General features: G+C 41.7%; 1 long non-coding RNA gene across 2 annotated transcripts; it reads right to left on the bottom strand.

The window, feature by feature from the left end:
* Positions 1-2,140: 2,140 nt before the first annotated feature.
* LOC128696227 (uncharacterized) lies at positions 2,141-20,006 on the bottom strand. Of its 2 annotated transcripts, none has more exons than XR_011392905.1 (3): positions 19,878-20,006; positions 3,461-3,698; positions 2,141-3,337 (listed from the first exon to the last, which is right to left on the bottom strand). It is a non-coding gene; the product is annotated as an uncharacterized lncRNA (long non-coding RNA). The 2 variants fall into 2 exon arrangements; XR_011392904.1 differs by having other exon boundaries at positions 19,853-20,006.
* Between the last annotated feature and the right edge of the window lie 4,828 nt (positions 20,007-24,834).

Below are 24,834 nucleotides of genomic sequence, written 5' to 3' on the forward strand. Positions count from 1 at the left end.
CAAACATGTTTCCAACATCTTTTCCAATACATCATTCCAAGTATCTACCTCCACAACCACGACCATCAAGGACATCACCAGTAGTAGACAGGACAAGCTTCCATCCTCTTCAGGGGAATACATAATCCCTTGTAATGACTACAACAAATTATACGTGGGCGAAACATCAAGAGACCTCCAAACACGAATTTCAGAACACCAATACGCAAGCAGGACTGACGATACAAGGAATGCCTGTGTACAACATCGCAATTCACACAACCATTTAATAAACTACAGAAACTCAAGACTTATCGCCACAGAAGACAACACTCAATACCGAAGAATCCTGGAATCATCACTTATCTCTATAACCAACAATTTCAACAAGAACAATGGCTTCTATAACATAGCTGAACCACTTACCAAGAAACTTCTTCATCGCTATCACACATAAGAACATAGAACACTGCAGAAAGTCTACTCACAACTTGTCCGAAACCCCTGCCAATCTACCCAAGATTTTAGACTCTATAACCCCACCCGGTTGATCATCAGATGCAGCATTCTCCACCTGACCTCAGCATTCTGAACCTGACTATAAATACTCCCGTACCTTCCACCCCAGGTAGATCTGTTTGTGACTTAATAAAGCCCACTGTGTGGGCGAAACGTTGTCAATAAAGGATCACATTAAACTACATATGTGTTTATGTTTCCATTGTGTCGGTATTTTATACCATTTATTTTCATCTTGGTTCCAGTAACTGGACTCTTCCCCTTCCATGGCTGGAACCTCTCTCTCTGATGTATTATAATCATAAATGACTGCGTCTCAATCATTCACTTATTTAATGTTAGCTAACAGTGTGAATAATTAAAAAAAAATCTCTCTTAGCCTTTATATATCACAAACATTACAACACTTTACAGAAAATAAGAAATCTGAAACAAAACTTTGTGAAAAATAATGTTAAGATATAATCAGTGACTTGTGGGGTAATATAATATTATTATGATATGTTCAGAGATGCTAATGAAATTAATATTAAATTTCATTAGCTTGAAAATAACACATTTATATTATTCTTTATTTATCTAAATTTTTGCCCTAGACTTGTTAGCTTCTCATATAAATATAAAAATTTGGAAATTCATTGGTGTTAATACTGTGTGTTTAATTGTTGATCTTGAAATGCATACATAGCGATTATATTTATCAAAAAAATTAATGTAATGTTACAAATTTAGTGTTAAATATAACCATCTAAGATTTAGAATATTTGAAAATAATTATTGTGGATAAAAATCACGATTATAGGAAGGAAAATATATGTTTTAACTGGTATTCAATAGTCTTCTTCAGTCAAATTCATTTCCATAAAAATTCAAAACTCTTTTCAAAGTCTCTCTTTACTAAGAAAATATTAGAGGAATTTTTAAAATGTAACAGAAAAATTAAATGATATTAATATTTTGGAATACAGTGAGGCTGTTAAGTTTCCTAATATACTTTATGAGTCGTTCATTAATAATTCCTGGAAATGCATTAGACATGTCACATTCTGAATTCAATTTTTTCTGGTATTTTTTCATGTTTTTTTTTTCATGTTTTTTTTTTCAAACCTAAAACACACGAACTATTTTAATATTATGGTTTGTGTAGTGTTTTTATTACTTTTTTTATCAGTCATAACAGCATCGAGAGTGCAACTAATTGTCCACATCTCATTAGCTGGTCAGCTTAATCATCACTGGCTACATCTCACTAGCTGATCAGCTTAAGCTTGAATAGCCACATCTCACTAGCTGGTCAGCTTAAGCTTGACTGGCTGCACCTCACTAGCTGGTTAGTTTAAGCTTGACTGGATACATCTCACTAGCTGGTTAGCTTAAGCTTGACTGGCTACATATCACTAGCTGGTCAGCTTAAGCTTGACTGGCCACATCTCACTAGATGGTCAGCTTGAGCATCACTGGCTACATCTCACTAACTGGCCAGCTTAAGCTTGACTGTCCGCATCTCACTAATACACCTTACACATAAATAAGGCGAATCATTCTGCGATATTCATCATATATATATATATATATATATATATATATATATATATATATATATATATATATATATATATATATATATATATATATATATATATACATGATAAATCATCAGGATTAACGTATTGCATAACAGAGAATTAAAGATGACCTAGTTTATATTTAAATTTCCAATATAAAAGAATATTTACAGGTTCAATAAACACTAGTTGTTAACTCTGGTAAAAATAATGATGTAGCGACTATATTTTAAGGAAAGACTGTAAACAAAGTACTGCATATCAAATGAAGCAGTTGCACGTTCTTTATACCTGTAGCCAAATTTTTACCAAAACATTAAAGCTTGATAAAAGGGTTAAAAGAACTGATATGAAAGACTATTAGATTCGAGGGAATGGAATATTCATTATATATCACACATATAACTAAATTTACAGTATATCACAAGTTAGAAGAGGTTTTAAGCAAAAATATAACTGAAATCAACAATTTGTCAGAATTAAGGTACAGTAAATTATTTCAGAAATTCTTGACAGTCAGAGCAAGTGATTTCTTTGACTAGAGATCCTAGTAACTCGTTATTAGGATGCAGGATGACAATGTCCATGTGGGCTTAAATGATTCCTTTGACTAGAGATCCTAGTAACTCGTTATTAGGATGCAGGATGACAAGGTCCATGTGGGCTTAAATACGATGAACATTATAACAAATCTTAATTCCGTTCTGGAGAATCGTCCTGTTATAGCTTTTGCGGAATTTGAGATGTTGTTTAAATTAATGACAATGATCAGTTTATTATGAAGATCTGATTAAATTTCCAGTTAAAAATCAGTCGACTGATAAGATATAAATGTTCATCTGAAAGTTAACATATTTTTATCTTCAAGATTTATCGGATGCAATTTATATATATGCTAAAGAACCAAACTGAAGTTGACGTGACTCTAGTGTTACCATCTGTAAATCACTCACAAATGTATATACACATCTTTGTTCTTGTAAGTGTCACAAGCCTTAAATACACACATACACTCACGTAAATCTTCACATGTATCTCATGTAGTCCTCAGAGTGTGCAGGCTACATATCAGCCCACGACTCTTCACAAAAAGGGAGCTCCTGTGAATAACGTCTGAGAGGCTCACAGAAACTGAGAAATATACCTCAGAGCTGTCATTAGCGTCTTCCACTGCGAAGATACAAAATGCTTTGCAATAAGCTCTCAATAATTTATGAGCAGCAGGACACCTGACGTCATTACGGTTAAGACACTGGACGCACTTGCTGGACATCCTGAAATAAATGGCAAAAAAGTCTTAATATTCTCTCTTATATTGAAATGTCAGAATATCTATAACAGCTAAACATCATCTTAAACACCAGCCCACCAGCCACCTCAAGATTCAATCTACCCACCTCGACCTACGGCAGCTCGGCCCTCCATAATGGAGGCGTGGAAGGGAATGTCGGCCTGGACAAATGCTTCAGTGCTCCTAAAATAGATATTGAAGATTGAGGCGGTGCATTTAACGGAGACTTTGCCTCGATGCAGTAGTCTTGGCCGTAGAGGAAAACGCAGGCCAAGAATCGAGGTTTCTAGACCCGACTCAGGGTCTTCCAGGGGCTGGTAGAGAATCAACCAGCCCGGATCAGCCTAAGGGATTAATAAGAGGAATTACTGTGATAAAAAGACAGAATTCAGAGTAAACAACGTGAGGTGCATTCCAAGTGCACAGTGACTAAGCTAAGTGGAAGAATTTCAGTGGTTACTGTAGAAGGAAGGAATTATTCTAGAGATAAAAATTAATGCGAATCACTGCCGATTATACCAGATAAAAAAAAGGGTAACTTTTAAAGAACTAGGCACTTAATGCACAAAATATGATTCATTACTAACGTGCCAGAAGGAATGTAAATCAAAATAAACATTTATCTAAAGTCAGTATCGTTTTGTCTTTTTAATTTTTAAGGATCAAAGTTGCCTCAACAAAGGGTCAAAATCTGTCTTCGAAAACATTATATATTAACAATATATATTAACAAAACCATGATTGTCTGTTATTGAGAGTACTGAGAGAAACCTAATATTTGCGAGAAAACAATGTTGTATGAATGTACTTCATACATGTTGAAGTTCACAGTTCTTAAACTTCAGGGAGTGAATGACCCCTTATGGGAGGTCGTGTGGAAAATTTTTTTATTTTCCGAAGCTATAGCGCCTAATAGGTGTTTAATGTGTCGATATGAGTCAAAAATGTATTTGACAATAGGGTAGAACCAAGAGTTCCCTTTGCGCATGCGCGGATGAGCGGGGGGATAGGTGAACTCGGGCCATGGGGGAGGCGGGAGTGTTTTGAATGTGGTGAGGAGGCTGGGAAAGCATGGAACCACGAAATTGGCATTCACGGCGGCCTAAGGATTAATATAGGCCTCATTTCATAATAGGAAGTGTCGTAACTGTTCCTGGTGGAGAGTGAGGGAACGTGATTTATGGGACCACCGTAATAAAGTGGAAAAATGAGTGAATAAGGGTAGGACCGGGTGACTGGCGCATCACTATGGACTGTGTCCTGGGGAAAATTACCCTTGGTTTAATCATCACTCATCGGTCTCAGATCTTAATGGAGTGATCTCTAATGTGTATAATAATTATGAGAGGTTAAATCGTCTTGTGAATGGTAATGTAATCAGTGATAATAACATTGAGTTAAGAGAATGCGGGATGTGAAATAGATCGCCCTGCTCCGAGTGAATGTGTGATTCGTACCGAGGATAATGAAGTTTTATGGAATCACGACTTCTAAACCGGGACAGACCAACGGATACCTCGTCCTGCTGGAATGAGAACCGTGTCGGTGTAGCAGGACATTGAAATGAGATGGTGAATGGAGGAAATAAGGAGTATCAATCACCCACAGTTAAGTAACCCTTCTAGTTATAACAGACTGATGCTGGCCAGTTAGGTATGTTGTAATTGGATAGGTTATGAGTGATCCAGCTACATCAAGTGACCACCAGAGAATATCTGGTAAGTGGAGAGATTATGTACAAGTGGTTTTCCTTGATGGATATATCCATGTGTAACCTACCCCCCCCCCTCTTCATTCAGTTACACTAATATAATCTATACAGTCCACAATTAATTAGTAGCACCGTACTTGTGGGTGCTATCCAATCCATACTGGTCTCGGATAGATATGGATAAGATTGTGAGGTCGAAGGAACCACTTGCCGCGACCAGGGGTGGTTAAGTTTTCTCACATGTCTACACGGGGTGACTACGGTAAACAATATGGTTGTCTCCCAATGAGGTTACTGGTATGTATATAATGTTGAGGTACATACAGGTAAGCACCCTATAAAATTTTCCATATCTGCCCGTTGGTCCTTCCTGAACCGGATGCAATCAGTGAAAAAATTAATTGAATTAATTACTTAATAATTAAGTGACTGATTGAAGGAAGTGGGTGTAGGGTGCACAAGTTTAATCGATCGTGTGATGGATGATAATTAGCCCAATTAATTGCTAGCACATGTGTGGCTAGGATTTATACAAGAGTAAAGTGCAAGAATTACTCTTATAAGGCGCCTACTTAAGTTGTATAATCTGCATAATTGGTGATTAATAATTCTCTAATCATGACTGGATCTGATGGAGTTAATGTGGCTGACAAGTCCGTGAATTTTAGAGTAATGAAAGCATCATTACAGGCTATTAAAAGCCATGTGACGAAGGCATTTGATTTAGTGAATCAAAGAACCGTGAACCCTAATGAATTAAAGTTATATTTAGATGTTTTAGAGAGTAGATTTGATTGGTACAAATTGTGGTTTAAAGACTGTGAAAGAGATCTGCTGGAGAATTGTGCAGATGGAATGGAAATGAATGTTTTAATTAATCAACATTACGAATTGGAAGAAAAACTGTCTTGTAAAAGTAAGGCTTTGAATAAATTAAATGGTGTAAGCCAGGCAGCTGATCAACCTATTAATGCAAAGGGTGGGTTTGCCAAAACCTCCAGAGTACGGTCTGGAGGAAATCAGACTAGGTCGGCAAGAATTAATTGTTCAATTGCAGACCAGTCAGCCAAACAGTTCTAAGGATATAACACATAATGACTCTGAAGTATCTATCAAGTCTCAAAAGGGAAAAATAATCCCAGTGGTAATAATCATAATTAAGAGATAAATAGGCACATATCAAGTGACAGGAATCAGTAATAGTGGTTCCTCACATCAAGGTAAGAGGAATAAGTACCTCAGTAAGGGTAACCCAGTTAATAAGAGGTCAGGCAAGGAAAAGAGAGACTGTCTCTTCTGCAAGGGTACTCATTTCACAAAAAATTGTAATGTCTATAATTCATGGAAGATTAAAGTGGAAAGAATGAAAGAACTTGACAGATTTATCAGATGTCTAGACAATCATAATGTAAAGGATTGTCATACCAAATTGAACAGTTGCTATCAATGCAACAAGGGAAGGCACCATACAGTTACGTGCAGGGTTGTATGTAAGTCTGATAATAATGGTGACAATAATGATAATGTTAATAACCCTGACACTACAGTGACGGATGTAAAGGTTGCAGCTAATGGCAATAATGATGGCCTAGCTGAGGTAGCCTTGCCGGCGTTGGATGTAAAAATTCAGGATAAAGGGCATAAATCCAAAACCAGGCGGCGTCACTCTCCTCAACACTGGTAAGGGCCATGTAATATATGGCAAACTACTGCCTAGTAATAATGACTAGAGGAAGTAGTGAATACAGTCATGGTGTCTTACTCATAAAAGGTCAACCCAGTACAAGTATTCTTCTATCGAGAATGATGTTGAACCAGTCTAATTTGTGGGAGCTGGACAGCATAGTGATTAATATAAATGAGGAAAGTCCAAATGATTCCTTTACTCAGGAACAATACCTGAAAGATGTTAAATGTGAATCTGGACATTACTGGGTGCGACTTCCGTGGAAGCTCGACCGTCCAGAAATACCTACTAATTATAGGATGGCGTATGGACAGTTAACGGGCCCAGCTCTGTGAACTGAGCAAGACACCAAATTTGTTGACTGCTTGTAATGATATAATTAATAAACAGTTAAATAATAAATTGTTCCTACTTCAGGCGACGATAAATACACACCTTAAGTGCACAGGTGGTCCACTGAGCGAAGTAATTGGGTAAATAATCTTATGTGGACAATTTCCGGGTGTGACGTCAACTGAAGAGGAACTAATGAGGATATGTGAAGGGGTTAATGAAATAATGCAGTAATGTGCTGGGGCTGACTTGGGATACTGAGAGAGACTTGTTATTGTTAAAGTCTCATAATTCCAGTATGCCCAATAAATTAATCCAGGGAGCATTAGTCCATTTTGAGGGTTCAATAAATATGGATGGCCATGGAGTTGGTGCCTATATGCAGTAATGTGCTGGGGCTGACTTGGGATACTGAGAGAGACTTGTTATTGTAAAGTCTCATAATTCCAGTATGCCCAACAAATTAGCCCCGAGAGCATAGACCTAGTGTCATACCTTACAATAAGAGGGAAATTGTTAATACCAGAAGCATGGAGGCTTGAGTGTGCTTTGGATGGGGCCCTACCTGAGGAGTTAACAGGTGGAAAGAATTAATGGGTGATTATGTAAATACCAATGTTGGAGTTCCCAAGCCAGGTGGCCAGTGAAGATGGGAAAATTGTACTCCACATTATGTAAGTCGTCTAGCAACGACCTCCGCCCGGCCGCAGTGTGGAAAACTTTTTATTTTCCGAAGCTATAGCGCCTAATAGGTGTTTAATGTGTCGATATGAGTCAAAAATGTATTTGACAATAGGGTAGAACCAAGAGTTCCCTTTGCGCATGCGCGGATGTGCGGGGGGATAGGTGAACACGGGCCATGGGGGAGGCGGGAGTGTTTTGAATGTGGTGACGAGGCTGGGAAAGCATGGAACCACGAATTTGGCATTCACGGCGGCCTCACGTGTATAAGAAAAAGCACGGGCCCTAGGGTTGATCTTTGGGGAATTTCACTCGTCACATGCACCCATTCCGATACTCTTTCACGGACTATCACTCGTTGTTTCCTTCCTGTCAGGTATGTCTTGATCCATTGTAGTGTTTTCCATGTTATTCTTGCCTGCTTCTCTAGCTTTTATTTCAGTCTTTTGTACAGTAATGTGAGAAAAGGCTTCCTTCTGTCCCAGAAAATGAAATTTAACAATCTCTCTCTCTCTCTCTCTCTCTCTCTCTCTCTCTCTCTCTCTCTCTCTCTCTCTCTCTCTCTCTCTCTCTCTCTCTCTCTCTCTCTCTCTCTCTCTCTCTCTCTCTCCTCCCTAACTTTTGTTACATTACCATAAACTCCAACAAGTTTGAGACACAGGATTTTCCATCCCTAAAGCCGTGCTGATTGTTCTGAATAAATGCACTCCATTCTAGGTGATCACATCTCTTCTCCTAATAATCTTCTCCATAACTTTGCATACCATTCATGTCAATGACACTAGTCAATAATTTAAGGCTGCATGTTTGACTACTTTCTTCCACACCTCCAGCAGTAGCCATGTGTAGGTAAAATGGTTGAGGAATATTTGTTGAGGCACACAGAGTGCCTCATCTCCCTCTCTCAGCATCCATGGAAAGATATTATCTGGTCCTAATGCCTTAAACGTATGTGCACCGTGTCTAATGCTCGCTGGTGCAGTCTACTTCAACAGTTTGCTGGTGACCTCCAGTCTCTTAGGAAAATTCCTTCCCAAATTTTTTTCTGAGCTTTTCACAGATTTCCTGATTATTCCTCGTGAGTTCCTTTCCTTAGTTCTTCAGCTTCATTGCCTAGTCCGTTACTGTTGTCTTTTTCTTAATGGTGCTGACAAGACAACTAGGGCAGGGCAGAGCAGATAGGAGTCCGAGCTGAAGTTAGTCCCACATGACATTCAGCTTACTAAGTAAGCAAGCCAGATGGCACTGCAGGCTGTGAACTCCACTAACTCTAGTTAACTATCATTACAAATAACATTTCTCTAATTTATATTAAAAAATTCCCGTCACCTGGATGTGTTCCCATACGTGTATAATACACAAATACAGATGGCGCCCATCTGCATTTATGCGCTTCAGGAGAGGTGCTCGGTATCATACTCACCCCATGACCCTATTCCTTGAGTAAGGCTTGCAGTCTTTGGCCCCCTAGCCTATACTCTGTCTGCGGTCTTCTTTGCCCTTCCCCGATTTTCATGGCCTTAAACTTGGTGGGGTTATACTCCAGGAGCCAGTTGCTGGACCAAGCCTGCAGCCCGTCCAGATCCCTTTGTAGACTTGCCTGATCCTCGTCCGATTGAATTCTCCTCATTAGCTTGACATCGTCTGTAAACTGGGGACACTTCTGAGTTTATTCCTTCCATCATGTCATTCACATATACCAGAAACAGGCACAGGTCCTAAGACTGACCCCAGTGGGACCCTACTCGTCACAGGAGCCAACTCAGGCGCCCACTCTGATTAGTGTCAAAAGCGTTCAAGCAGACTTACAGACCAAGAAGATGTAATCTACCCACCTCTCTCTCTATTGTCTTACTTCCATCACCTTGTTATGAAACTCAAGTAGGTTTCTGAAACAGGATTTCCATTCCCTGAAACCATGTTGTTTGTCGTGTTTCTTTCTAGGTGCTTGAATAATCTTCTCCGTGACTTTACAAACATGTACATCAGTGACACTGGTTTGTAGTTTAATGCCACGTGTCTCTCACCTTTCTCAAAAACTGGGACTACATTTGATGTCTTCCACACCTCAGGTAGTTGCCCAGTTTCAATGGATGTTTTGAAGAGTATTGTTAGTGGCACATACAGCTCCTCCGCTCACTCTCTCAGGACCCAGCGACTCAGCACTGCTGTTCAGAGAGGTAATGCATGCTGTATCTTGGGCATGCGCCCCAGCTCTGAGAAGCTGGATGAGATTTTCGCATTATAATCAGTGACAAACACGTAACAATATGTACTAGACAGATATTTTATATTATTGTAACCACGAACAAGTGGTATTGATCAATAACAACACTACGACTAGCCAAGGATTCGAACCCATGATGTTTTGGCCCGCCTCATGGTGAGCAAAAATCACATGACGCTCTAACCCACAGGACCACCAAATCCTACAAGAACCAAGCACCCAGACAAGCTAGGAGTGTTACCCTTGATCTGAGGACATACGGTGGTGTGGGTGCCTCTGAGCTAATTTCATTCTACTCCCTGTTTGGTGCACTAGCCAAACAAGCACAATCGTATATCCTCGGTCCTTGGCTAGTCACAGTGCGGTTATGAACGAATGGTATTGATCAATAACAGCACTGTGACTAGCCAAGGACTCAAGCCCATGATGTTTAGGCTTGCCTCATGGTAAGCAAAAATCACCCACAGAACCACCAAATCCTACAAGAACCAAGCACCCAGCCAGGCTAGGTGTATTACCCTTGGTCCTAGGATATACGGTTGTTCTTGTTGGGCTTGTGCACCAAAAAGGGAGTAGAATGAAATTAGCTCAGAGGCACCCACACCACTGTATGTCCTCGGACCAAGGGTAACACACCTAGCTTGGCTGGGTGCTTGGTTCTTGTAGGATTTGGTGGTCCTGTGGGTTAGAGCAACATGTGATTTTTGCTCGCCATGAGGTGGGCCAAAACATCATTAAGTTCGATATTTGTAATTTCATTGACTAGTGCCTCCCTTCATATTTCAGCTCTGTGACTCTTCGTCTTCTTCCGTTTAGGGAGCGTCTCTCTCTTTCTAGTTTACATCTTCTCTTTCTTTTTCTTAATGGAATGTGTCTTGAGCAGAACTCAAGAATCAAAGAATTCATTTTTTCAACGCAAATGTTCGAATCCGTGTTGTTTAGGATATCTTACCAGCTTGTTTCATTTAGAACATGGTTTACTTGATCCCACTACATGTTTTTTTATTGAAATTAAATTTCGTGAAGAGACCTTCATGACTGCTCACATTTTGCTGGACAGGAGCCCTGTGCATACATGTCTGCACTTCTATTATGTTGTGATCTGAATGCATTGTCTTTGACACGGTTATGTTATATATGAGATCATCGTTGTTAGTGAAGATGAGGTCCAGCATATTTTCTAGTCTTGTAGGCTCTAATATTCTCTGGTTTAAGTTACAGGCCAAGCCCCCCTTGTTGCCTGTTCCGTCTGTCGCATCAGAATAGGTTAAAACCTGGGATCCATATTTCATTGTCATAATGATCCTTTATGTGGGTCTCTTGTGAATGCTGCAAACATTGCATTTGACTCCGTGAACAGTCCCTTGATGTAAGGAATTTTGTTGTATTTTGACGGCTTTAGACCCTCTATGTTTCCAAAGACAAATATCGTTATTTTGGTGGAATTTAGGGGGTTTTATTTGCTGGCTCTAATATTTGTTGTTCTGGAGTGGAGGCCAATGTCTGTGCCTCTGCTCCAGAAGTGTTTTCAAGTGGTGTAGGATTATTGCCGTGGCTTGCCAGTCTTTTTTCCCTCCTGGCCCTAAAAAAACCTCTGTCCCTGGAGAGGTTGTGGCTCCCCTCTTTTGTTCCCCATTCTGGCTGGTCTGTGTCTTCTTGTCCCCTGTAGATGAAGTGCCTGGCAGTATGCATTTTCTATCATGGATTGATGATTGACACGTTTCTGGGTGAAATAAGTTACAGGAGGGGAAGTTGCACTCTCCTGTTGTCATGTAGGTGCAGCATTTTTCAGGATGGTCAAAAATGCATGTCCCACCTGCTTTACCAGATATATCGTGCCTGCAGATACTCAAGGCATAGTATTTACATAGATTGTAATACTGTTTGCTAGGATTTATTGTAGCTACGTTTGCTGTGGGTGCATTTTTTCCCCCTGTTTCCTCAGTATCTTTCACCTCTATATGGACATCGGTGCTTCCACCAGGTTTTGCTGGTGGTGTGTCGACACTATTCCTTGAGGCATCATCCCCTTGTGATCCATTTCCAGCAGTATTTCTATTTTGTACCTCTGTGAATTGAATAGTATTGTCTTCACTGTCCTCCAGGGCAACACAAGTGCCCTCAGGAGCACTGTCCTCCAGGACAACACTAGAACCCTCAGGATCACTATCCTCCAGGACTACACTAGCACCCTCAGCACTGTCCTCCAGGACTACACTAGCACCCTCAGGAGCACTGCCCTCCAGGACAACACTAGCACCCTCAGGAGCACTGTCCAAGACAGCCCCGTCCCTACTACCCATCTTATTTTCCCCGCTATAATACCATGCTGATATGTCTTTCAAGAAGGATCTTTTATTGGTATTCTTGTCTTTTAATATAGATGTAATTTTCTCATAAGGTATATCTCGTTTGGGCAGACCCAAAAACATCTCTCTGGGTTTGAATAGTGTGGTTGCTGGTTTAAAATCCCTGCACACCCCATGGGACCATTGGCCACAGAGATGGCAAGCAACCCTGGTCTGTTTTCGTTCCTTACCCTTTCTGCATGCTACACAGACCTTCATGGTGGTTGTCATCTTACAACACTAGTTAACTCTCCTAGCTAGCTAGGAGAATTTGATGAGGGCGTGTAAAGCCCCATCAGCTAATGAATCCAGTCAGAGGATACCTTGTTATCAGTGAATCCACTTGAACCCAGGCAAATCCAGACGAATCCAGATGAATCCGGGCGAATCCGGATTAGTGGATAACTGGCTGATTTTGGATGAGCTCATGAAAAGGACTACTGGAAAAATATTAAACAGAGTAATATGTGTTCAGTTTCATATCTTCAAAACCATTGTGATGCAGTTCAGATGGGCTTATGAGGTCTCTAGGGAGACCTAAATATATGGTCACACCTGCCTTGGCAAATGTCGGGTAGTCACGCCCATGTCTGAGGTCTTTTGTTCTTGACGGCATCAGACCTCGGCGTCAGGTCGTAACACGTGGTGCACACCCCATTGTGGAGGGGTACTTTGACCACCATATAAGCCCAGGGAACAGCTGAGCAAGGAGGTCGTTGGTGACAGGCCCGGGGAGCGAGAGCTCTGGACAGCCGCGTGTGTAGTGGACCATGCCTTGGGAATCTTGGGTCAGCTGGTCGGTGAATTAAGAGTGAGCACTAGTCCATGTTACTGATAACATCTACCTTTCCTCCTTGTAATAAGTCTCATAGGTCAATTGTTATATGATGTAAATGTCCATCAGGATGTATTGTAGCCCTTTTATGTTATTAAGTAAACTATAGCCATAGTTCCCATTTTTATTTGTACCTCCATATGCTATTCCCTATTCTGTTAAGCACTAGGATAACACAGGAGACGTGCTCACTTACTGGGATACCTCAGGCAGAGTGGTTAAAGGACTCACACTATCACCTGGTAATCTCCTTGCCTGCTGAACAATTTCCAGAATCTGACTCTCAAGCAAGGGAAATCCAGTGAAAGAATTAACTACAGAAGGCCCTAACTTTCCCTAGCCTGCATTTAATGTTGACTGGAGTGCTTCATTCCATGCACTTCTAGCACAGCTGATGGCGGTGGGTCTCCCCCATTGACTCAGTGGTGTAACCCACAGACCATCCTGTCCGACGGGCAACCGATCTCTCAAAAGTTTTTCACCTCCCGCAACCATGTTAAACTAATTTTACGAAGTGTTAAACAAAAATATGCTACAATTCTTCAATCGTGCTATAACCAAAACATGCAAGACAAAACCGTGTTAAACGATGGTCAACTGTACATATATATTATTTTTATTATGGTTTATTAACACACCATCCGTCTCTCAGCAAGGCAGGGTGGCCAGAAAAATTAAAACTGTCATCATCATTCCCTCGATGACTGTCTTGCCAGAGCTGTGCTTACAATACAGTCATAAAATTGCAACATTAACACCCCTCCTTCAGAGTGCAGACACTGTACTTCCCATCTCCAGTCCAGCTCCCTCCCCCCAACCTTTCCTAGGCCGACCCCTACCCCGCCTTCCCTCCACTACAGATTTATACACTCTCAAAGTCATTTCATTTTGTTCCAGCCTCTCTACATCTGAACCACCTCAACAACCCCTCCTCAGCACTCTCGATAATAGTATTGGTAATCCTTGACCGCTTCCTAATTTCCAAACTATGAACTCTTTGCATTATATTCACACTACACATTGCCCTCAGACATGCCATCTCCACTGCCTCCAGCTTTCTCCTTGTTGCAATATTCACCACCAATGCTTCACACCCATACAAGAGCATTGGTACAACTATTCTCTCATACATTCCCTCCTTTGCTTCCATGTACAAAGTGTTATGTCTCCACAGACTCCCAAATGTACTACCCACCTTTTTCCCCTCATCAGTTCTATGATTCATCTCATCCTTCATAGACCCATCTGCTGACACGTCCACTCCCAAATATCCGAATACATTCACCTCCTCCATACTCTCTCCCTCTAATCTGATATCCAGTCTTTCATCACCTACTTTTTTTTGCTATACTCATCACCTTACTCTTTCTTGTATTCACTTTTAATGTTCTCCTTTTAAATACCCTACCAAACTCATCCACAAACCTCTGCAACTTCTCTTCAGAATCTCCCAAAAGCACCGTGTCATCAGCAAAGAGCAACTGTGACAACTCCCACTTTGTGTTTGATTCTTTACCTTTTACCCCCACACTTCTTGCCAACACCCGAGCATTCATTTCTCTTACAACCCATCTATAAATATATTGAACAACCATGGTGACATCACACATCCTTGTCTAAGGCCTACTTTTACTGGGAAATAATCTCCCTCTCTCCTACATACTCTAACCTGAGCCTCACTATCCTCGTAAAATCTCTTCACTGTTTTCAGTACCCACCTCCTATTGCATATATTTGAAACATCTGCCACAGTGCCCCCCTATCCACCCCGTCATATGCTTTTTCCAAATCCATAAATGCCACATAAACTTCTTTACCCTTATCTAAATACTGTTCACCTATATGTTTCACTGTAAACACTTGGTCTACGCACTCCCTACCTTTCCTGAAGCCTGCTTGTTCATCTGCTATCCTATTCTCCGTCTTACTCTTAATTCTTTTAGTAATATCTACCATACACTTTACCAGGTATACTCAACAGACTTAGTCCCCTATTATTTTTGCGCTCCTTTTATCCCCTTTGCCTTTATACAAAGGAACTATGCATGCTCTCTGCCAATCCCTAGGTACCTTACCCTCTTCCATACATTTATTAAATAAAAGCACCAACCACTCCAAAACTATATCCTCACCTGCTTTTAACATTTCTATGTTGATCCATATAGGTAAAACCTGCGATTTTGGCTTAAATAACAACGCTCTTGTTGCCGAATAAGGAAAGCGAAAATTTGTGTTTGCAAAAATTTTGCTAAAATCGTTAGTTAGTTAGTTAAAGATTAGCCGGTATTCTCCCGGCCCGGGCCTTGTCCAAGTGGTGGCCCGGTCTTGGCTCCCTCTTTAGGGAGTGTCTGAGACGTAAGTCTCCCATGGGAGGAGGCACAAGTACCTCCTCATCTTTGGGACCAACTGTCCCCAGGCCTAGCCACAAGCTAGGCCTCTCTGGTCTGCCATCCCCGCCCCAAGGGGGCAAATGGGAATGACAGTCTTATGAGCTAAAGGCTCGGGCTCAGGCACCTACCCTACCCTAGAAGGGTTAGGCATGGTGTCGATCCTAAAATCGTTATGAACCTAACGAAAACAATGATTTCATTGTGTTTGTTTATTAATTTACTGTAAACTTATGTAAAATATGTTTAGTTGGCTAAATTAAAACGTACTTATTGTAGTAAGGTCAGGAAAGCTTCTTTATATTCTTCTTTTAAAAAATCAATAATTTTTATATTAAGATAAATGAAAAAATATATCTTTAAATGTACAGGAGAAAATTTTAAAAAGGACTTAATTTTGACTGAGTTATTGCTAATTGACCAGTTTTACTTATTCGTCATGACATATATGATCGAAAACAAATGTAATTACAAAATTGTGCCATTTGGCCAAATGCTTAGCTATTTGGTTAGTATTAATTCGAGCTCAAGAAACGGTCCATTCATATATTTCAACTGTATGAAAAATGTTGAATTCTGGAATGTCGTATTGAACAATACAGTCAAAAATAAACATAGACTTTTCAAGCACTAAACCAATATTTTCTCTGTTCATTAATCGCGTCCTGAGGCCTTTTTTATATTACATTTGTTTTCCATTTTAAATTCTAAATCACACACACATGGAAAATTTATTCTTTTTGTCAGATAATAAAATAGAAGCAAGAATGGGTAGTTATGGTTTACGGTATCACAATAATTGAACCAGAACAATTAAAACCCCCATGGAAGACACTGGAGGCTATAGCGAGGCCTTACCAAAATATTTTTTGCTACTTTCAGCTTAATTTCAAGTTTCTTACATTCATTATACGACTCAAAATCATATTTATGTCCATAATACATCCTCTAGGCTATCAAATGATATAAAAAATAGCCACTAAACCCATAAAAACCACGTTAAATTCGCTATTTTAAACCATCCATACAGCTTGAGACACGATTTATACTGTAAAAACTCACCACACAGACCAACGCTCTCACATGAAGGCCAAAATTTACCGCTCACAGCTTATCTGAGTGAGCTGAGCTCATGACGAAGTACAAGAGGGACTCTCGTCACAATGACGTAGTTCTATATGATGGCCACTAAGAGGGTGAACCACAATAGGTGTGATGTACAGCAAAATGGTTCAAGGTTCTGATGTGTCAGATGGTGTTGTGGCGTTCAAGACAATGATACTTGTGTTGACTTACAACATGACGTGAAGGAAGTGGCGGTTTAACACACAACATACTTGATGAAATATTTATAAACAGCATATGATTGATGAATTATGTGTTGATGTACGGCACTAGGTGGTGGTTGTGGTGTTGATGTATGGCACTAGGTGGTGGTTGTGGTGTTGATGTATGGCACTAGGTGGTGGTTGTGGTGTTGATGTATGGCACTAGGTGGTGGTTGTGGTGTTGATGTATGGCACTAGGTGGTGGTTGTGGTGTTGATGTATGGCACTAGGTGGTGGTTGTGGTGTTGATGTATGGCACTAGGTGGTGGTTGTGGTGTTGATGTATGGCACTAGGTGGTGGTTGTGGTGTTGATGTACGGCACTAGGTGGTGGTTGTGGTGTTGATGTATGGCACTAGGTGGTGGTTGTGGTGTTGATGTATGGCACTAGGTGGTGGTTGTGGTGTTGATGTACAGCACTAGGTGGTGGTTGTGGTGTTGATGTATGGCACTAGGTGGTGGTTGTGGTGTTGATGTATGACACTAGGTGGTGGTTGTGGTGTTGATGTACAGCACTAGGTGGTGGTTGTGGTGTTGATGTATGGCACTAGGTGGTGATTGTGGTGTTGATGTATGACACTAGGTGGTGGTTGTGGTGTTGATGTACAGCACTAGGTGGTGGTTGTGGTGTTGATGTATGGCACTAGGTGGTGGTTGTGGTGTTGATGTATGACACTAGGTGGTGGTTGTGGTGTTGATGTACAGCACTAGGTGGTGGTTGTGTTGTTGATGTACAGCACTAGGTGGTGGTTGTGGTGTTGATGTATGGCACTAGGTGGTGGTTGTGGTGTTGATGTATGGCACTAGGTGGTGGTTGTGGTGTTGATGTACAGCACTAGGTGGTGGTTGTGGTGTTGATGTACAGCACTAGGTGGTGGTTGTGGTGTTGATGTACAGCACTAGGTGGTGGTTGTGGTGTTGATGTACAGCACTAGGTGGTGGTTGTGGTGTTGATGTATGGCACTAGGTGGTGGTTGTGGTGTTGATGTATGACACTAGGTGGTGGTTGTGGTGTTGATGTACAGCACTAGGTGGTGGTTGTGGTGTTGATGTATGGCACTAGGTGGTGGTTGTGGTGTTGATGTATGACACTAGGTGGTGGTTGTGGTGTTGATGTACAGCACTAGGTGGTGGTTGTGTTGTTGATGTACAGCACTAGGTCGTGGTTGTGGTGTTGATGTACAGCACTAGGTCGTGGTTGTGGTGTTGATGTATGGCACTAGGTCGTGGTTGTGGTGTTGATGTATGACACTAGGTGGTGGTTGTGGTGTTGATGTACAGCACTAGGTGGTGGTTGTGGTGTTGATGTACGGCACTAGGTGGTGGTTGTGGTGTTGATGTACAGCACTAGGTGGTGGTTGTGGTGTTGATGTACAGCACTAGGTGGTGGTTGTGGTGTTGATGTACAGCACTAGGTGGTGGTTGTGGTGTTGATGTACAGCACTAGGTGGTGGTTGTGGTGTTGATGTACAGCACTAGTTGGTGGTTGTGGTGTTGATGTACAGCACTAGGTGGTGGTTGTGGTGTTGATGTACAGCACTAGGTGGTGGTTGTGGTGTTGATGTACAGCACTAGGTGGTGGTTGTGGTGTTGATGTACAGCACTAGGTGGTGGTTGTGGTGTTGATGTACAGCACTAGGTGGTGGTTGTGGTGTTGATGTACGGCACTAGGTGGTGGTTGTGGTGATGATATACAGCACTAGGTGGTGGTTGTGGTGTTGATGTATGACACTAGGTGGTGGTTGTGGTGTTGATGTATGACACTAGGTGGTGGTTGTGGTGTTGATGTATGACACTAGGTGGTGGTTGTGGTGTTGATGTACAGCACTAGGTGGTGGTTGTGGCGTTGATGTATGACACTAGGTGGTGGTTGTGGTGTTGATGTACAGCACTAGGTGGTGGTTGTGGCGTTGATGTATGACACTAGGTGGTGGTTGTGGTGTTGATGTACAGCACTAGGTGGTGGTTGTGGTGTTGATGCACAGCACTAGGTGGTGGTTGTGGTGTTGATGTACAGCACTAGGTGGTGGTTGTGGTGTTGATGTACAGCACTAGGTCGTGGTTGTGGCGTCGATATACGGTACAACATGGTGATGGTGTTAATGTATTGCTCAAGGTGGTACTAAAAAACACAGTAATAATACAGGGTGGCCACAAAAAACACTCCCTGATTTCAAACAGGTATAACATGTAACTTTATTGTAATAATCTTTCAGAGTTAGTAGCTACAGATGCAGGATTTCATTCAGTTTCATGTAATATAGGGTAGCATTAAGGGCATTCAATGTGCGCCCCTCCGGTTGCTCGGCAAACATCAGAGCCGTAGTCCAGTTCGATCCAGACGCTCTGCAGCATTTCTGATGTTATCATTCGAACTGCTTCAGTGATCGAAACTTTCAGCTCCTCCAGGGTTGCAGGTAGTGGTGGTAGGTAAACTGTGCTCTTCAGGTACCCCCAAATATCCGAATACATTCACCTCCTCCATACTCTCTCCCTCTAATCTGATAAGTCATAAACAGTTAGGTCCGGTGACCTCGCAGGCCACTTGCAGAGGTTATACCTGTTTGAAATCGGGGAGTGTTTTTGTGGCAATCTGTTCATTCATTTAAACGATAAGTAGAACTGTAAATAAATTACCTGATAAAATGTTAAAAAAAGCTGACTTTAAAACATTTTGATAATATATTTCCCTGTTAAACAGAATTATTGTGCATGTTATGACAAGGCGGGTCACAGTCAATGGTAGGCTGTAAGCTGCACAGTGGTACACGAGTCCCTGGAAGCAGCCAACCGTCTTAGTATGTTTCTACACGATCCTTAATATATTAAAAATAGTCTTGAATTAACGATTGTCGTGGATTTTGGAGAGCAAATTACTCACATACTGTAGTACACTGTACAGCTTACAACGCGTCTGTAGGGCCCATCTGGACCACCACTTTCCCATTACGTAACCACGTACTGGTGGTGGAGGAGGAAGAGGTTACCAGCTCCTGGTTGACGTAGAAGGTGAGGGAAGCTGGAGGTTGGGACCTCGGAGATGAACAGTTCAACACCACCTCCTCGTGCAGCTGGTGGCTGACCCCAGTATCGCTGATCCTGGGTTCCTCGTCTGGCAAGTCTGTCAGGAAATATCACAAATGTTCAAAGATGAAGTGGGCTAAAGTGGGATGTCCTGACTGTGGGTCAGGTAGGTGATCTTGGTTGCCAATATGACGTTTTTCAGAGCATAGTTCTAGCTGCCCAGACAACTTTTGTTCAGAGTAGGGAAATTAGATCTAACAAAAATGATCCCAAATGGATGAACAATAGATTAAAACATCTCATTGGTCAAAAGAGAGGCATAAATAGGCGTATCAAAAGAGGGGATGGGCAGTTACGAAATCAATGTATTCAATTAAAGAGAGAAATAAAGAAAGGAATAAGAAAAGCAAAAAGGGATTATGAGGCTAAGGTCGCAAGGGATTCAAAGATTAACCCTAAAGGATTCTTTCAGGTATACAGAAGTAAGATTAGGGACAAGATTGGCCCACTTAAGAGTAACTCTGGTTAGATCACTGACAGTGATAAGGATATGTGTGAAATTCTAAATACCTACTTCCTCTCAGTTTTTACCCAGGAAAATACTAGCGATATTCCTGAAATAATAGATTATGTAGAACAGGATGATAATAAACTATGTACGATTGCAGTAACTAGTGACATGGTCCTCAGACAAACAGAGAAACTAAAACCTAACAAATCCCCAGGCCCTGATGAACTGTTTGCAAGGGTGTTAAAGGAATGTAAAGAGGAACTTAGCATACCTTTGGCTAATCTTTTTAACATATCACTACAAACTGGCATAGTGCCTGATAAGTGGAAAATGGCAAATGTAATACCTATTTACAAGGCAGGTGACAGGTCCTTGGCTTCGAACTATAGACCAATAAGCCTTACCTCAATAGTGGGAAAATTTATGGAATCAATAACTGCCGAAGCAATTCGTAGCCATCTTGACAGGCACAGATTGATTAATGAATCTCAACATGGTTTTACAAAGGGGCGTTCCTGTCTTACGAATTTGCTAACTTTTTTCACTAAGGTGTTTGAGGAGGTAGATCATGGCAATGAATATGATATTGTGTATATGGACTTCAGTAAGGCTTCCGATAGAGTTCCACACCAGAGGCTATTGAGGAAACTTAAGGCACACGGAATAGGAGGAGAAGTTTTTTCCTGGGTAGAGGCATGGCTGACAAATAGACAGCAGAGAGTTTGCATAAATGGGGAGAAATCAGAATGGGGGCACGTCACAAGCTGTGTTCCTCAGGGGTCAGTGTTGGGCCCACTGTTGTTCACAATTTACATAAACGACATAGATGAGGGAATAAATAGCGACATAAGCAAATTTGCTGATGACACCAAAATAGGCCGTCCAATTCATTCTAATGAGGACACCAGAGCACTCCAGGATAATTTGAATAGACTGATGCAATGGTTGGAGAAGTGGCAGATGCAGTTTAATATTGACAAATGCAAAGTTCTAAATGTTGGACTGGTAAATAACCATGCCACATATAAACTAAATGATGTAGATCTTAATAAATCCCTTTACCGGGCAGGACCGAATATAATCGGTCCTCAGAACGTGGTTTTTTGCACACGTCTTCCGACTCCCCCAGCGTATCTAGGTTCCCATTCTCTATTTCTGACCAATTACAGACCTTCCCTGAGTCACCCCAGCTGAGCGGTGATGGCGGCTGCTCGCTTCCCATTGGTCGAGAGAGCAGAATGTAAACACTTCTAGCTTGCCGTCGCCCAAACTCGTGTTTTTCTGTTGAGTGCTCCTTATATACTGAAGCATTTCACCCTCTACAATGTCGGTAAGTACTGATTTGTGTGTCTAGTGCGTAAATTAATAGTTTAGCCATATTTTGATGTATATATGAAGGCGTTGTGAAGCATATTACGAGTGCACCATGCAAATGAAAAAAGTGCAACAAAATAGAACTTAGTACAGTTGTTACTGCCCTTTTAGGTGATGTTTTCAAGTTTCGGTATATAAATATTTCCCTAAAATTTGGTAGTGTATATATGAATTCAGTAATGATCTGGGTGTGTACAGAACATTTTTATTGTCCTTTCAGATCAATAAGAAATTGTTCTAAGGTGAGTCCTCCAAGGCTAAGTCGAAATTTGTCTGTGTTTGGGACAATAGTGACTCAGATCAGATGAGTGGAACAAACTCCCGAGTACAGTTATTCAGGCTAAAACGTTGTGTAGTTTTAAAAATAGGTTAGATAAATGACACACAGACAGATACACAACAGACAGACACAGGATGCCGCCCAGCCGCCGTGGAGAGAAGACGTCGTCGTTCCTGCTCTTCATTTATCCTGAGTAATTGTCGAGCTGAGCAACTCTGAACACTGTTACTCGGGATTTTTCTTGGGTTATTACCTGGAGTTTACCTGGAGAGAGTTCCGGGGTCAACGCCACCGCGGCCCGGTCTGTGACCAGGCCTCCTGGTGGATCAGAGCCTGATCAACCAGGCTGTTGCTGCTGGCTGCACGCAAACCAACGTACGAGCCACAGCCCGGCTGGTCAGGAACCGACTTTAGGTGCTTGTCCAGTGCCAGCTTGAAGACTGCCAGGGGTCTGTTGGTAATCCCCCTTATGTGTGCTGGGAGACAGTTGAACAGTCTCGGGCCTGAGTAGTTCTTCACCAGAGCTGAGAGGAACTTGCTTGCAGCCACTTCGAGCACCATCCCATCAAGAGGGTAAGGCGGTGACTTGCTTGCTTGTTCACCCCTTTCCTCCCCATCCTCCCTTCCTTCCCCTTCCTCCCCTCACCCAAACAACTACACTGGCCCACACACTAACACACTACATACATTGCTATCCTTCTGACTTTCCTATCTTCTTCTTTTTCGGCAACTTCGCTTTGGCGAGTTATCACAAGGCATTTTGACCATCCGGTAGCCCGTGTGGTTTTTTAAAATCCGGCCGATCTTTGCCTTGGGCCCTTTCCCCCTCACCACTCGAGGGTAGGCTATCTTAGGGGCTGACCTTCGTAAGTCAACTGTAATAGGATGCTAGACTAACACTAAGGAAAGACCCTTTTTGTTAAAGTAACTTCTCTGCCAAATGTACCTTCCTAGACATCATGGCGAGGATAAGAGTAAGATTACGTGTTGATGGCAACCAAAAGAAGATGAAAGAAATTCTAGCATGTATTTGCTCGAATTCAACTGTTGTTCCAGTGGATGTTTTTCAAACCCACGCTGGAGCAGTACTTCTCCTCTCTTCTGAAGAAGAGTTACTTCAACTGCTGAAGCATGATGTTCTGGAAAAATTGAAGACTTTTGGTGTTACCCCAGTTGCCAGAATTAACAGTTTCATGCGACATAGCACAGCAACTGAAATTGTTGAAGACTTTAATACAGAGAATTCTGAATTTAGGGCTGTCGAAGCACATAAATTCTCTAAACCTAACAACAACCTTAAAGTTAATACTTGAGACACCTGAAGAGGCCAAACTTGTGTGTCAAAATGGCTTTAAATGTTTTGGCACCAGATGTACACCTGATCAAATCTCTCTTGAACGATTTGTCAGTGTGACACAATGTCTTAAATGTTATGCCTTTGGTCATACCACCAACAAATGCAGTACTCAAGCACAGATTTGCAGCATTTGCTCTGGCCAACATTCTTATAGAGATTGTACTAATAAAAACAAATAAAGTTCCTACCCAGAAATTGTAAACAGTCTTTGGTTAATATCTTCAATGCCATCTTGGCCTCAGGACGTTTTCCAGTGGTTTTTAAGACTGCTAGGATGATCTTTCTTGCTAAGCCCAATAAAGACATCCACCAACCTGGGAACTATAGACCTATATCTTTACTTGAAGTCACTGGGAAAGTTCTTGAGAAGATCATTTCCAACAGACTGAACTACTATATGGAGTTTAATCACCTTTTTACTGAAATTGTGACGTGTACTTAGCACAGTGGTGACGTGTACTTAGCAGTGGTGACGTGTACTTAGCTCAGTGGTGACGTGTACTTAGAGAGTGATGACGTGTACTTAGCACAGTGGTGACGTGTACTTAGCTCAGTGGTGACGTGTACTTAGCTCAGTGGTGACGTGTACTTAGCTCAGTGGTGACGTGTACTTAGCTCAGTGGTGACGTGTACTTAGCTCTGTGAAGACCTGTTTGTGTGCTCTCTGTGAATCTGAACCAGGATGCCCTCTCTCGAGCAACTTTACCAGCAGCTGAGAGAAGAGCTCAGAGTTGCTAAGATGGAGATACGGCGATTAACGGAGGAGAACAAGAGCATTCGTAGTAATCCTTCTGTTGTGAGTCCCCAGGTTAAGAGGGGAGCTTGGTCAGTGGCCGGGCAACATGGAACCAAGCTGAAGATCAAGAAAACGGTTGGAGAGGCAGAAACAAAGAGAAACCAGAAGACTACCGTGGAAACTTCCAACCCATTCTCGGTGCTACCTGACGAATGTGAGTGTTCTACTGGGAATGCCACAACGAGCACCAAAGAAGCATTGGCAGACGTGAGTAAGACATCCCTAGAAACCCCAACGAAGACCATCGAGAACGTCTTGACGAATTCTACAAGTGGTGTAATGCTACCTGGCGAATGTGAGTCGACTACTCGGAGCATCACGACGGACGACGCCAAGGAAGGTAAAAGCATTGTTGTTGTTGGGGATAGCCAGATTAGGTACATGGATAGGGCATTCTGCTTGAAGGATAGGAGTAGGAGGCAGAGAGTGTGTTTTCCTGGGGCTGGGATGAAGGATATTGTTTGCCGTCTGGATGACATCATGAGAGGTAATGGGAGCAATCCTATTATCTGTCTCAGTGCTGGAGGCAACGATGTTGGCAGACATAGGAGTGAGGACCTGATTAGCAGGTATAGGTCAGCAATAGAGATAATTAGGAGGAA

The sequence above is a fragment of the Cherax quadricarinatus genome, chromosome 39 (assembly GCF_038502225.1).
Source record: "Cherax quadricarinatus isolate ZL_2023a chromosome 39, ASM3850222v1, whole genome shotgun sequence".
Lineage (NCBI taxonomy): Eukaryota > Metazoa > Arthropoda > Malacostraca > Decapoda > Parastacidae > Cherax > Cherax quadricarinatus.